We start from the raw sequence: 11706 nt of genomic DNA, 5'->3' as shown, positions 1-11706 counted from the left end.
GGAATGAGCGGTGGTGGTAAAGGCCGCATGGGTTGCACCTCCAGAGGGAGGAGTGACAGCCGATGGAGCAGCAGTCGGCTTTACAGAAGTAACAGCCGATGAAACGGTGATCGGCTCCGTTGGGCGTACCTCTCTTGCAGGGGAATCAGCAACAGCCGACGAAACGGCGATCGGCTCCGTTGGGCGTACCTCTCGTGCAGGGGAATCAGCGATAGCCGAGGCGGGGAAGGACCCTTCCAGACAGGAGTCAATGACTTGCAGGCCTAGCAAAGCAGTTGGGGCAGCAGCCGATGCAGGAGGGCCTTCCGAGTCTGTCACACCAGGATTGCAAAGGGTGATCAAGACCCTGATGGGTACGTCCACGTCCTCTGACGTCTCCACAGACGAACCTTTCTGACATGGAGGTTCCTCCCCGCTGGAGACTTCTACAACAGCAGGCTGCAGGAAAAGAGGGTGTCACTAAAAGGGGGATGAACAAAACCCGATTGCGAAGAGGAAAGAGGGGCCGAACCTGGTCGGCGACTGGAGGTGGTGGATTGGGAGAAGACGGCGCGGTTCCCTTCCGGACCTTTCTGACAAGGGTCTTTCTCGTCATAGCACAGACCCGGGGGGCAGCAGCCTCAGAAAGCCGTTTCCGCTTGGGGGTCAACTTGGCGGTGCTCGGCTGGATCTGCATTACACTCTTCGAGGGAGGGGGTGCGTTCCTGCCGAAAAGAACCACGGGAGCGACCGCCCGGAAGCAAAAAAGCGACCCATCCTCGTTTAGTGGCTCTGGGCCATCTTCTCGCTGCAGCAGTAAGGTGGATTCAGGAGGGATCCAACGCAATTTAAAGAAAGGATGCTAGTCCAGAAGGGGGGTACCTCTCCATCAGGGATGTCATATTCAGGGTCGATCTGTTGAAGCAGCGGACCCAGAGCTCCTCGGAAAACATGAGTTTTCCACATCGTCCACCATCCATCGAAGCCAACAGCCGAGAAGGTGAAGGTGAAGTTGGCAGGAACGGCCAGGGGAAGGTCTGTGAACAGACTGTAGCACCTCTGGGCGGTTAGAGCGTCGGGGAGGTCTACCCTGCTGGATGTTAGCAGGTGGAGAAGGAAGTGGGGAGGCACTTGCGCAAGGCCAAATTGCCGGGCCGCTACGACCGGCTGGTAAAACTCATAACCGGGTTTAAGAATCCGGTTAGAGGTGCTCATGCCGACTGGGAGGAGGCAAGGCCGAACCATGATGGAATAAAGATGCCTGGTGTCAGCATCATCGGCAATATCAGCCAAACGGAAGGTAGCTGGGTTCTCAAAGAGCTCAGAGTCGGCATAAGGAAGGAAGTCCGGGTTGGCGAGGCCTTTATAGAAAATCTTGAACCAACGGGAAGCATCTGGGGGATTCAGTTTCCCGCCAGGGAGACTGTATAGGGCCTGCCCAAAGCTAGTACATCTAATTTGTCTCCCACTCAGATCAGGGAAGGAATTACCGACCAAGGAAGGGAAATCAGGATCAGAATTGTGGAAGTAAAGACGAGCCCACAATTGAATGAACCACCACGGGCCACCGGTTCTAATCTTCTTCTGGGTAAGGAGGCTGGAAGTCATCAGATGAAGATAGCGGTAGAGTTCCCCCAGAAATAATTTGCCGAGGCCAATGGGTTGACCCCTGGCCAATTCATAAGCCAAAGAAAGATAGTTCTTAGTCGGGGCAAGGGAAGGGCCACAGAAGAGGAAGTGTTCGAGCCATAAGTTCAGGAAGGCCGTATGCTCCTTTTCCGATACAGGGCCTTTGCTTTTTTGGTGTTGGCTCAGGTATGTGCTCCAGTTAGTGCATTCAGTTTTTGAAGACAACTTGTAAGGGACCACATGGAGACTGTAAGCAGAAGGACAGGCTGAAGATATGTTCAGGCCAGTAATCATCACAACATCTAACAGTATTGGCGCTAATGGGCTATGCCCAAAGAGGAAGCAATTCAAGGCATCAGACCAGAAATAGCCGATGGTCTTCAGAAGGTTTTCATCTTTCTCAAGAGGGGAGAGTGACAAAGACAAGGCATCGGCTATTCCAATTGATTCCCACAGGGGTTGGTAGGTGTTCGCTACCCTATTGTACCAAGCCATCCAGCCTTCAGGAGGGTTTGGCCAGGCGCGGAGGCTATCCGACCAGAATTCTAGGTCTACATTCTGGCTCACAAAGGGGATTCGGTTGGCCTCACACGAGATCAGATCTATGGGTTTTTCGTAAGAGCGAGGTCCAAGGCAAAAGGAATCGGGGGAGGAAGGATGTGGCAAGAAGATATCGGAAGCCTGAAAAACCCCAAAAATTGCCGGGGGAAAAGTCATTTAACGGCGCAGTAAAAAATGTGCGGATGCTAGGTTAGATTAATGGGGGTCGGAGTTTACCTTCAGACCAAAGGCGGCGGCGGCGGTGCGCGAAGATTCCGCCATCGGGAGACGTGGATCGAAACCTTGGAGAATGAATCTAGGGTGGCGGCGCAAGATCGAGCGTGTGTCTCAAGGACTAGGGGAGATCTCGCGGCTAGGGTTTGCGAGCGAAAAGGGGATCGGAATCGGCCTGTAGAGGTTTGCGCTGGATTGACTGGCAGAAGGTAAAGTAAAATGAAGAGCGGTTTCAGATCCGGGGTGGTATACCTTAAAGCCGATGCGATGCCATCGGCTCTTGAATGAATTGTTGTGCATAATAAGAGGGATTAACACAAAGCAGATTGTATTCATGGCAAGTCAGCAAGAACAAAAGAGGAACTAGCTACTCCTGGAACCAACCTAACAGGGGTACTACAATCTACCACCAGTGCACATCAGAGGCTTTGCGGCGCTTGGACGGTGGAGCGATGCTGGCGCCGCTGCTGCTGCTACCGTCGTCACTATCATCGTCAGCGTCGTTCCCAACGCTGCCACTGGTGAAGCCGTCATCATCGTCGGTTCCTCCGCGACTGTCGGAAGTGTCGTCCGATGACCTGTCAAGGAGAAAGTTACCTGCCATCGGATCTTCTTCGGAGGAGAGGGAGTCGGATTCTTCCTCTGAGAAAGAAAAGTCTTCTCCCCAAAGGGCATCATCTTCCTCTTCCTCCAGCTCGGCTCCGAGGAGGAAAGCGAGATCCTCGCCGTCAGTCAGAGAGCCATCATCTTCGGACTGATAATCAAAGTCCCACTCCACTGCGTCCCAATGCAGGGGAGCACGGACCTCATAAGCGGCGATTGGGTCATATTCTGGAGTGGGTTCTCGTGTTGTTCCGGACTCGTAGGAGATGACGGAGGAAGCAGAGGAAGAAGAGGCCATGGTGAAAGAAGGAGAGGGAGTCGACGATGGTTGTGAGGGAAAGTGGGTAAAGAAGGTGCTGGAAACAAATTTATAAAGCCAACGAGTGGATGAAATGAATCGGCACCGTAACGGTTCCCCAGGAGGTCGATGCAGAGTAGTCACGTCCATCGGGAGCCGAAAGGGCGCGGTCGTACGGATCGGAAGACGAAGGGTCAAGGCAGTAATGATTTCGGAATTTCTATTACCGAAACCAGGGGGGCATGTGTTATCACCGTATTTTGACCAGGTCAGAAGTGGGCCACGGAGCAAGATGGGCTTGGAAGGCGGTCGTGATAAAGCTTGCGAGTTGGGCCCGCGTGGAAGATGGAGGCCATAAAGCCGCGTAAATTAGGAATAAACAGTTAAGATTCGTGTTGTGTTAGGTTAGGGTTAGTTAAAGAGAACAAGCCTACGGACTATAAATATGTACCGTGAATAAACGAGAAAGAATCAATCATCATCAACTCTCGGCGTATCGCCTCCCCTGTTTTAGGGTTCTTCATCGGGTAAGCGCCACGCGGCCCCGATCACGTCTTGCGTGATCGGGGTAGCGTTACCCTTGCTCGTTCGCTTATACGTTGCTCGTGCTGAAGCCTTGTAGATGGCGAGTAGCGTTATTTATCTTAGCATGCGTTGAGTAATCTTTTCTTTTGATGCTTTCATTGTGCTTCATGCATTGCTCTCGCATGTTTGATCATCGTACCTGTTCGTGGATATGATGGTTTTATTTTGTTTCGTAGTTGTCAGTAGATCCAATCTGTTATGGCTGGCTTCTATGTATTTAGAAGCTTGGTTCAATATGTGCACGATTAGGCCTTGCAAACGAATTGAATGATCCGATAGTATGCTCTGTATCGGCTTGTGCTTGAATAGAGGTTGTTCGGGAATCGGCTTTTAGTTGTTTTCTCGCTCTTTGTTTAGATCGTTTTGTCGATGTTTTTGTGTATCTATTAGGCTCAATTACGTGTAGGATGTTCCGATCGTGTAGTGAGGGCTTAGTTGTTGTGGATTGGATTAGATTGCATTTATGAAGCAAGTTTTATTTAGATGTATACATACGTATCAATTTCCATATTGCCTGTTCTAAAGATCCGATCCGGTATTGACGCAATCGGCTCTTCATAGCCGATGCCGGGGAGGAGGTAATGAGCCGATCACGGCTCGGATTGACCTATACGCATGTCTGTGCATGCAGGAGTTGGACACGTCACACCTTCCTGATCGGGTGTAGGATCAGGTGGCACGCCTAGCGACTCTCAGCCAGGGCGCGCGCCGGATCACTGGGCCGTTGACCGAGGGACCGGGGCCCACCAGCCGTCCCGGAAGCCTCCCGGCTCCTCGTGTTGCCTGTCGCTGCCCGCCGGCGGGTTTTGACCGACAACACATTCTGGCACGCCCGGTGGGACCTTCTTCATCGACTTCGTCATCTTCATTGACTCCGTCAGTAGTAGTCAACAAGATGGCAAGGGAGGATCCGATCTCTTATGAGGAGCTTTCTGCTGAGCACAAGCAAAGGTACGACGAAATCAAGGCTCAGTTTGAAGCCGATCTCATCGGCTCTTTCGAGAGAACTCGCAACCATGGTATCAGGTGGAGAGGTTTTTCACCTGAGGGTGCTCTTGATGGAGTGGATCTGTCTATCCCGTCCGAGGATCGTACCAGAGCTTTGCGGCAGGAGGTGAATTATGCAGTGGCTCATTCGTTGCACCGGCACTCTGAAAGTCTGGTTAATGCTTTTGAGCGTGTGGCTTTACGGGTGGTCCAAGAAATAATGAAGCATCAACATTCTCCGACTGGACCCGCTCTGGGAAGCCATAAGGGAGAGTTGCCGTTCCAGACTAGGCCTCCTTTGCCTTATGCGCTTGCAGCAGCGGAATCACATGGTGCTCCAGCTTACGTGGTTTACAAAGTGGGAGGTGATCCTACAGACCACCAGTTCTTCAGCGAACCGCCCAAGGAAATCCCACATGGTTACATGTGCGCATACATCCCGGATAGCAATAACCCAATGCATCTCTCACAGAAAGTAGCTGGAGGGATTCCTGGAGCTGACGCGGATAAGCAAGCTTGGTTAGCAACCTATGCTACAGGGCCGAGTCATGATAGTGTGCACTCGGCCCCCGGATTACAAACAGCGGAGCAGATTGGCGCTATCCTGAGGGATCAGTTTGGTATTTTGCCGAAAAGGAGAGCGATCGGCTATACAAAGCCGTATCCGAGTGATTATGACCTAATTCCATTGCCACCCAAGTATCGGCTCCCTGAGTTTACCAAATTCAGTGGGGCAGAAGGTGCTAGTTCCATCGAACACGTGAGCCGATATTTGGCACAGTTAGGAATGATTTCTGTGTCGGATCCGCTACGAGTGAGGTTCTTCTCACAATCGCTTACGGGATCGGCCTTCGGGTGGTATACGTCATTGGGTCCTGACTCTATCCGTACGTGGAAACAATTGGAAGAACAATTTCATATTCAGTATCACTCAGAAGCCGCAGACGCAGGAATTGCCGATCTGGCCCAAATGCGACAGAAGCGTGGAGAAACTGTGGCGGAATTCGTTCGACGCTTCAGGGAGATGAAAAATAGGTGTTATTCAACACGGATCCCAGAAAAGGAAGCTGTGGAACTGGCATCTCTAGGGTTGTTGAAGCCGATTCGAGATCTGGCTTTTCAATTGGAATTTACTTCGCTGGCACATCTGGTCCAGAAGTTGACGATGTATGAGCAGCGTCACCCTGAACTGTACCAGGAAAAGTTTAAGCGCCAAGTGGCGCTAGCTGATACTGAAGAAGCCGATAACTCCGGGGAAGAAGCGGAAGTATCAGTCGCAGAATGGGCTCGAGGTGCAAATCCCGTATCGTGCAAGTGGGTAAAGCAAACAGGACCGGCAAAGGGGTTTGATTTCGATGTAAGTAAAGTGGAACAAATTTTTGATTTATTGCTGAAGGAAAAACAGTTGAAGTTTCCAGAAGGTTACAAACCCCCTACGGCGCAAGATTTGAAGGGAAGATCATATTGCAAATGGCATGATTCCTTTACCCACAGCACAAGCGATTGTAAGGAGCTCCGTCGGCAGATCCAATCGGCTATTGAGCAGGGCCGATTGATATTGGGACAGACCGCTATGAAAGTCGACACTCAGCCATTCCCTGGTGACAATATGGTGGAAAGTAACGATCGGACGGCAAGGCGACAACTCAATTTCGCACTGGGCATCAACATGGCGGGGGTGGCACCATGCCGCCAGATTGGAGATGGAGAGGCCGATTCAAGCAATCGGCTCCAAAATAAAAAGAGTGAATATGTTACAGAAAGGCAAGTAAGGTACGTAAGGAACCAACGGCCAACTTCTTCTGATCTTCTCAGGAAGTACGAATACCAGTACCAGCAGCGCCTCCATCGGGAGTCTGAGGAAGAGGAGTATGAGCGCCGAACCGGGAAGCGCCTGAGGAAGCACGAAGAAGCCCGCGATCATTGGCAATGCCCGTTCTTCAGGTACTGTTGGGATTCAGGTATGAGCCGATTGCCTACAAACAAGGATTGCCCAGAGTGTGGACCAAGGAGACCAGAAGCAAGGGATTCGGTTTTTCAGCGGATAGGACCTGCCCCACTCCGGCAAGCGCGGGTTCGGTCATCACAAATGGAAGATGAAGAGGAAGACAGGTATCATCGTCCTCGTTGGTGTCCCGATGGACTTAGTCGTTCCCAGAAGCGCAGGGTTCAACGGCTGCGTAGCTTGGAGGAGGCCGAAGCTAAGTATATCGAGACTCTAAGGAAGGCACGACCAGATTTGGCAGAAGAAGTTAACTATGTGCAGGAAAAGGAGTCGCGCCCGCCCCGGAAGGAGTGGCGACCCAAGTCAACGAAAGCCGATAAGAAGGTATCGGCTGATGCACACATGGTTTTCGTGCTTCCTGCAGAGTTCCATGCGAGGCCCCAGGAAGAGCTGTCGGTGGCCCAACTTGATTTGGGACCCCGACCAGTGATATTCGAGAAACCGCAAGCTAAGAATTACAAACACCTGAAAGCTTTATATCTTAAGGGGTTTATTAACGGTCAGCCTGTAAATAAGATGTTGGTGGATACGGGAGCGGCGGTCAACATTATGCCATACTCAGTCCTGCGCCGTTTGGGGCGGTCCACCGCAGATTTGATCAAGACCAATGTCACCCTAAGTGATTTTAACGGCCAGACTTCAGAAGCCCAAGGTGTCCTTAGTGTGGATCTCACCGTCGGAAATAAAACTGTCCCGACATTGCCAAGTCACCGGGCACCACACTAGGGAGTGCACTTTACCATCATGTCCTCTTCCTAAATTACCCAAGAATTACTCATCAATGTTCCAAAATAATCATTTTCTCTTGAGTAAAGTGAAGGGCAAGGTGAAGGCCAAATTCATTGGCAAAATTGCTAAGGAGTCGAAGAAGAAGCTCCCCAAGCAACTTTGGGTCCCAAAAGCTCTTGTCACACATGTGCAAGGCCCAAAGCTTGTTTGGGTTCCGAAAACTCAAAAATAAATTCTCATGTGTGTAGGTGAACTATAAAGCCGGTGGAAAACATTGGGTACTTGATAGCGGTTGCTCCCAACATATGACCGGCAATGATAGCATGTTCACCTCACTTGAAGACCCCGGCGATCATGAACATGTCACCTATGGTGATAACTCAAAAGGGAAAGTCTTAGGTTTGGGTAGAATTGCAATTTCAAAAGATTTATCCATTTCAAATGTTTTATTTGTAGAAGCATTTAGTTTTAACCTCATTTCTATTGCACAATTGTGTGATCTTGGACTAACGTGTGCCTTTGACAAGAATGGTGTTGTAGTGACTCATGAAAAAGACAAGTCATTGGTATTCACGGGGTTTAGGCATGGCAATATCTATTTGGTGGATTTCTCTTCAAAGCAAACAAGCACCATGACTTGCCTCTTCACCAAGTCGTCTCTTGGGTGGCTTTGGCATAGAAGAATTGCTCATATTGGCATGAGCAACCTCAAGAAAGCCCACAAGAGAGGGATGATCACCGGCATAAAGGACGTCATTTTTGACAAGAACAAGCTATGCAAAGTATGTCAAGCCGGGAAGCAAGTTGCAACTCATCATCCTATCAAGACGATGTTGTCTACCTCCAAGCCGCTCGAGCTACTACACATGGATCTCTTTGGTCCAACTTCATACAAAAGCATTGGTGGTAACCTCTATTGCCTAGTAATCGTTGATGATTTTTCACGTTACACTTGGGTCATGTTTCTAGGCGATAAGGGTGAAACTCCGGAAATCTTCAAGTCATTTGCAAGAAAAGCTCAAAGGGAATACAATTCCCCAATCGTGAAGATCCGGAGTGACAACGGCACCGAGTTCAAAAATATGAAAATTGAAGAATGGTGCGATGAAGAAGGAGTCAAACATGAGTTTTCCGCCACCTACACGCCTCAACAAAATGGTGTGGTGGAAAGAAAGAACAAGACACTCATCACCCTAGCAAGAGCAATGTTGGATGATTATGGCACGTCCGAGAAGTTTTGGGCGGAAGCAATCAACACGGCGTGTCATGCATCCAACCGTGTGTATCCTCACCGACTCCTCAAGAAAACTCCATATGAGCTCATCACCGGGAAGAAACCAAATATATCATACTTTCGGGTCTTTGGTTGCAAATGCTTCATTTATAAGAAGAAAAGGCTCGGTAAGTTTGAAAGTAGATGTGATGAAGGTTTCTTTCTTGGTTATGCATCAAACTCCAAAGCATATAGAGTATTCAACCAAACCTCCGGGTTAGTTGAAGAAACATGTGATGTGGAGTTTGATGAATCTAATGGCTCCCAAGAGGAGGTTGTTGGCTATGAAAATGTAGGGGATGAAGAAATTGAAGAAGCCTTAAAGAATATGTCCATTGGGGATATCAAGACGGAAGAGGTGCATGAAGACAATGATCAAGGGGGAGGAACTTCCTCATCTTTGCCAAACACCTCCACGGCACCCCAAGTGAATGAAGATCAAGATAAAGTTGATCCACTACCCCAAGAAAATGTGTCAACGCCAACACCCCAAGTTCAAGAATAAGAAGAGCAAAATGTTCCACCACAAGCACAAGTCACTCATGATCCACCCCAACAAGCATCTACGCAAATACCGCTAGTGAAGCATGGTCGCATCTCCAAGGATCATCCAATTGGTCAAATCATTGGTAGTCCTTACAAAGGAGTAAGAACTCGCTCTAAGTATGCTTCATTTTGCGAACATCACTCGTTTGTTTCTTGTATTGAACCCACTAGCATAGAGGAAGCACTTGAGGACTCGGATTGGGTGATGGCCATGCAAGAAGAGTTGAACAATTTCACCCGCAATGAAGTATGGGTCCTCGAAGCTCCTCCGAAAGATAAGAACATCATCGGCACAAAGTGGGTCTTTCGAAACAAGCAAGATGAACATGGGGTGGTGGTACGCAACAAAGCAAGACTTGTAGCAAAAGGGTTTTCTCAAGTCGAAGGTTTGGATTTTGGTGAAACTTTTGCTCCGGTCGCAAGACTTGAAGCTATCCGCATTCTTCTTGCTTACTCTTCACATCATAATATCAAGTTATATCAAATGGATGTGAAAAGTGCTTTCTTAAATGGCTTTATTAACGAACTTGTTTATGTTGAGCAACCTCCCGGGTTTGTAGAACCGAGGAATACTAACCATGTTTATAGGTTGCACAAGGCACTCTATGGACTCAAACAAGCACCAAGGGCTTGGTATGAGAGGCTTCGTGACTTCCTAATCATGCAAGGTTTCAAGATCGGGAGGGTGGACACCACCTTGTTCACAAAAGACGTCAACGGGGATCTTTTCATTTGTCAAATTTATGTTGACGATATTATCTTTGGCTCAACTAATGATTTACTAAGCCATGAGTTTGCTACCATGATGTCTAGGGAATTCGAGATGTCCATGATTGGTGAATTGACTTTCTTTCTTGGTTTTCAAGTCAAACAAATGAAGGAAGGGACATTCATCTATCAAGAAAAATATACTAGAGATATCCTAAAGAAGTTCAAGATGGATGAATGTAAGCCAATTAAGACTCCTATGGCTACAAATGGGCATCTCGACTTGGATGTGGACGGTAAACCTGTTGATCAATCCCTCTATCGTTCAATGATAGGGTCTTTGCTTTACCTTACCGCATCTAGGACCGATATAATGTTTAGCGTGTGCTTATGTGCCCGTTTTCAAGCTAACCCTAAGGAATCACATCTTTCGGCTGTGAATAGGATCCTTCGGTATCTCAAGCACACCCCTAGCATAGGCTTGTGGTACCCCAAAGGCGCTAGCTTAGATCTCTTGGGATACTCGGATTCGGATTTTGCCGGAAGCCGTGTCGATCGTAAGAGTACCTCCGGGGGTTGCCACTTGCTTGGGCGTTCTCTAGTTTCTTGGTCGAGTAAGAAGCAAAATTCCGTGGCTTTGTCCACCGCGGAAGCGGAATATATAGCTGCCGGTGCATGTTGTGCCCAAATTCTATATATGAAGCAAACCCTTTTGGACTTTGGTGTGAAACTAGGAAGAATACCACTCCTTTGTGACAATGAAAGTGCCGTAAAAATTGCCAAGAATCCAGTTCAACACTCTCGCACAAAGCACATTGATATTCGCCATCACTTCTTGCGTGATCACGAAGCCAAGGGGGACATTTCCCTTCAAGGTGTGAGATCCGAGGAGCAATTGGCGGATATTTTCACAAAACCTTTAGACGAGAGTACCTTTGTTAGGCTAAGAAATGAGCTAAATGTGTTAGATGCGGCAAACGTCATGTAAGTTGCCATGTCATATAGAAAAATGCACACATATAGAACACTTGTCTAACCATGGTAAGATAGTGATGAGCAAGGGTTTAGCTAGAGGTGGTGGTCCACTTGCTTTCCTCTAGGCTTGTAGAAAGGCTCATCATGATGAAGCTTTCCGTGGGATCAAACTTGACAAGTAGATCTTAAAATTCTCGCTATGCATTACTTGTCATATAGTTGTGCATCTCATGTTTACCTTTCTTTCGCATGTGTTTGTAATTTGCATTATCACTGCATGCGTAAAGGTCACAAAGGAGATCACTTGATGAAAATGAGACTTGTTTTACGTGCAAGATCTTAATTCATGAGAAGTGAAAAGAGTAAAGTGTTAGGTGCGTTATTGCCTAGTGAGCAATGTCATGGTGAGTTTGAAGCTTTCCTCCTTCAATATTCCTATGACATGGCTCATACATTTTAATTTGGCGTTTTGTCTCTCTTGCGACTTATCCTTGATTTTGAAAAGAAAAAAATATTTAAGTTATTAAGCTATCCTATTTTGAGGGGTAAGGTCGCCTATGCAAATCCATTAACTTGAGTTTAGTTGAATCTTATAAGTTCATTGGACTTAGCATA

The sequence above is a fragment of the Panicum hallii genome, chromosome 7, assembly GCF_002211085.1.
Source record: "Panicum hallii strain FIL2 chromosome 7, PHallii_v3.1, whole genome shotgun sequence".
Classification (NCBI taxonomy): domain Eukaryota; kingdom Viridiplantae; phylum Streptophyta; class Magnoliopsida; order Poales; family Poaceae; genus Panicum; species Panicum hallii.
The sequence above is the reverse complement of the archived record's forward strand: the minus strand, read 5'-3'. Positions refer to the sequence as shown.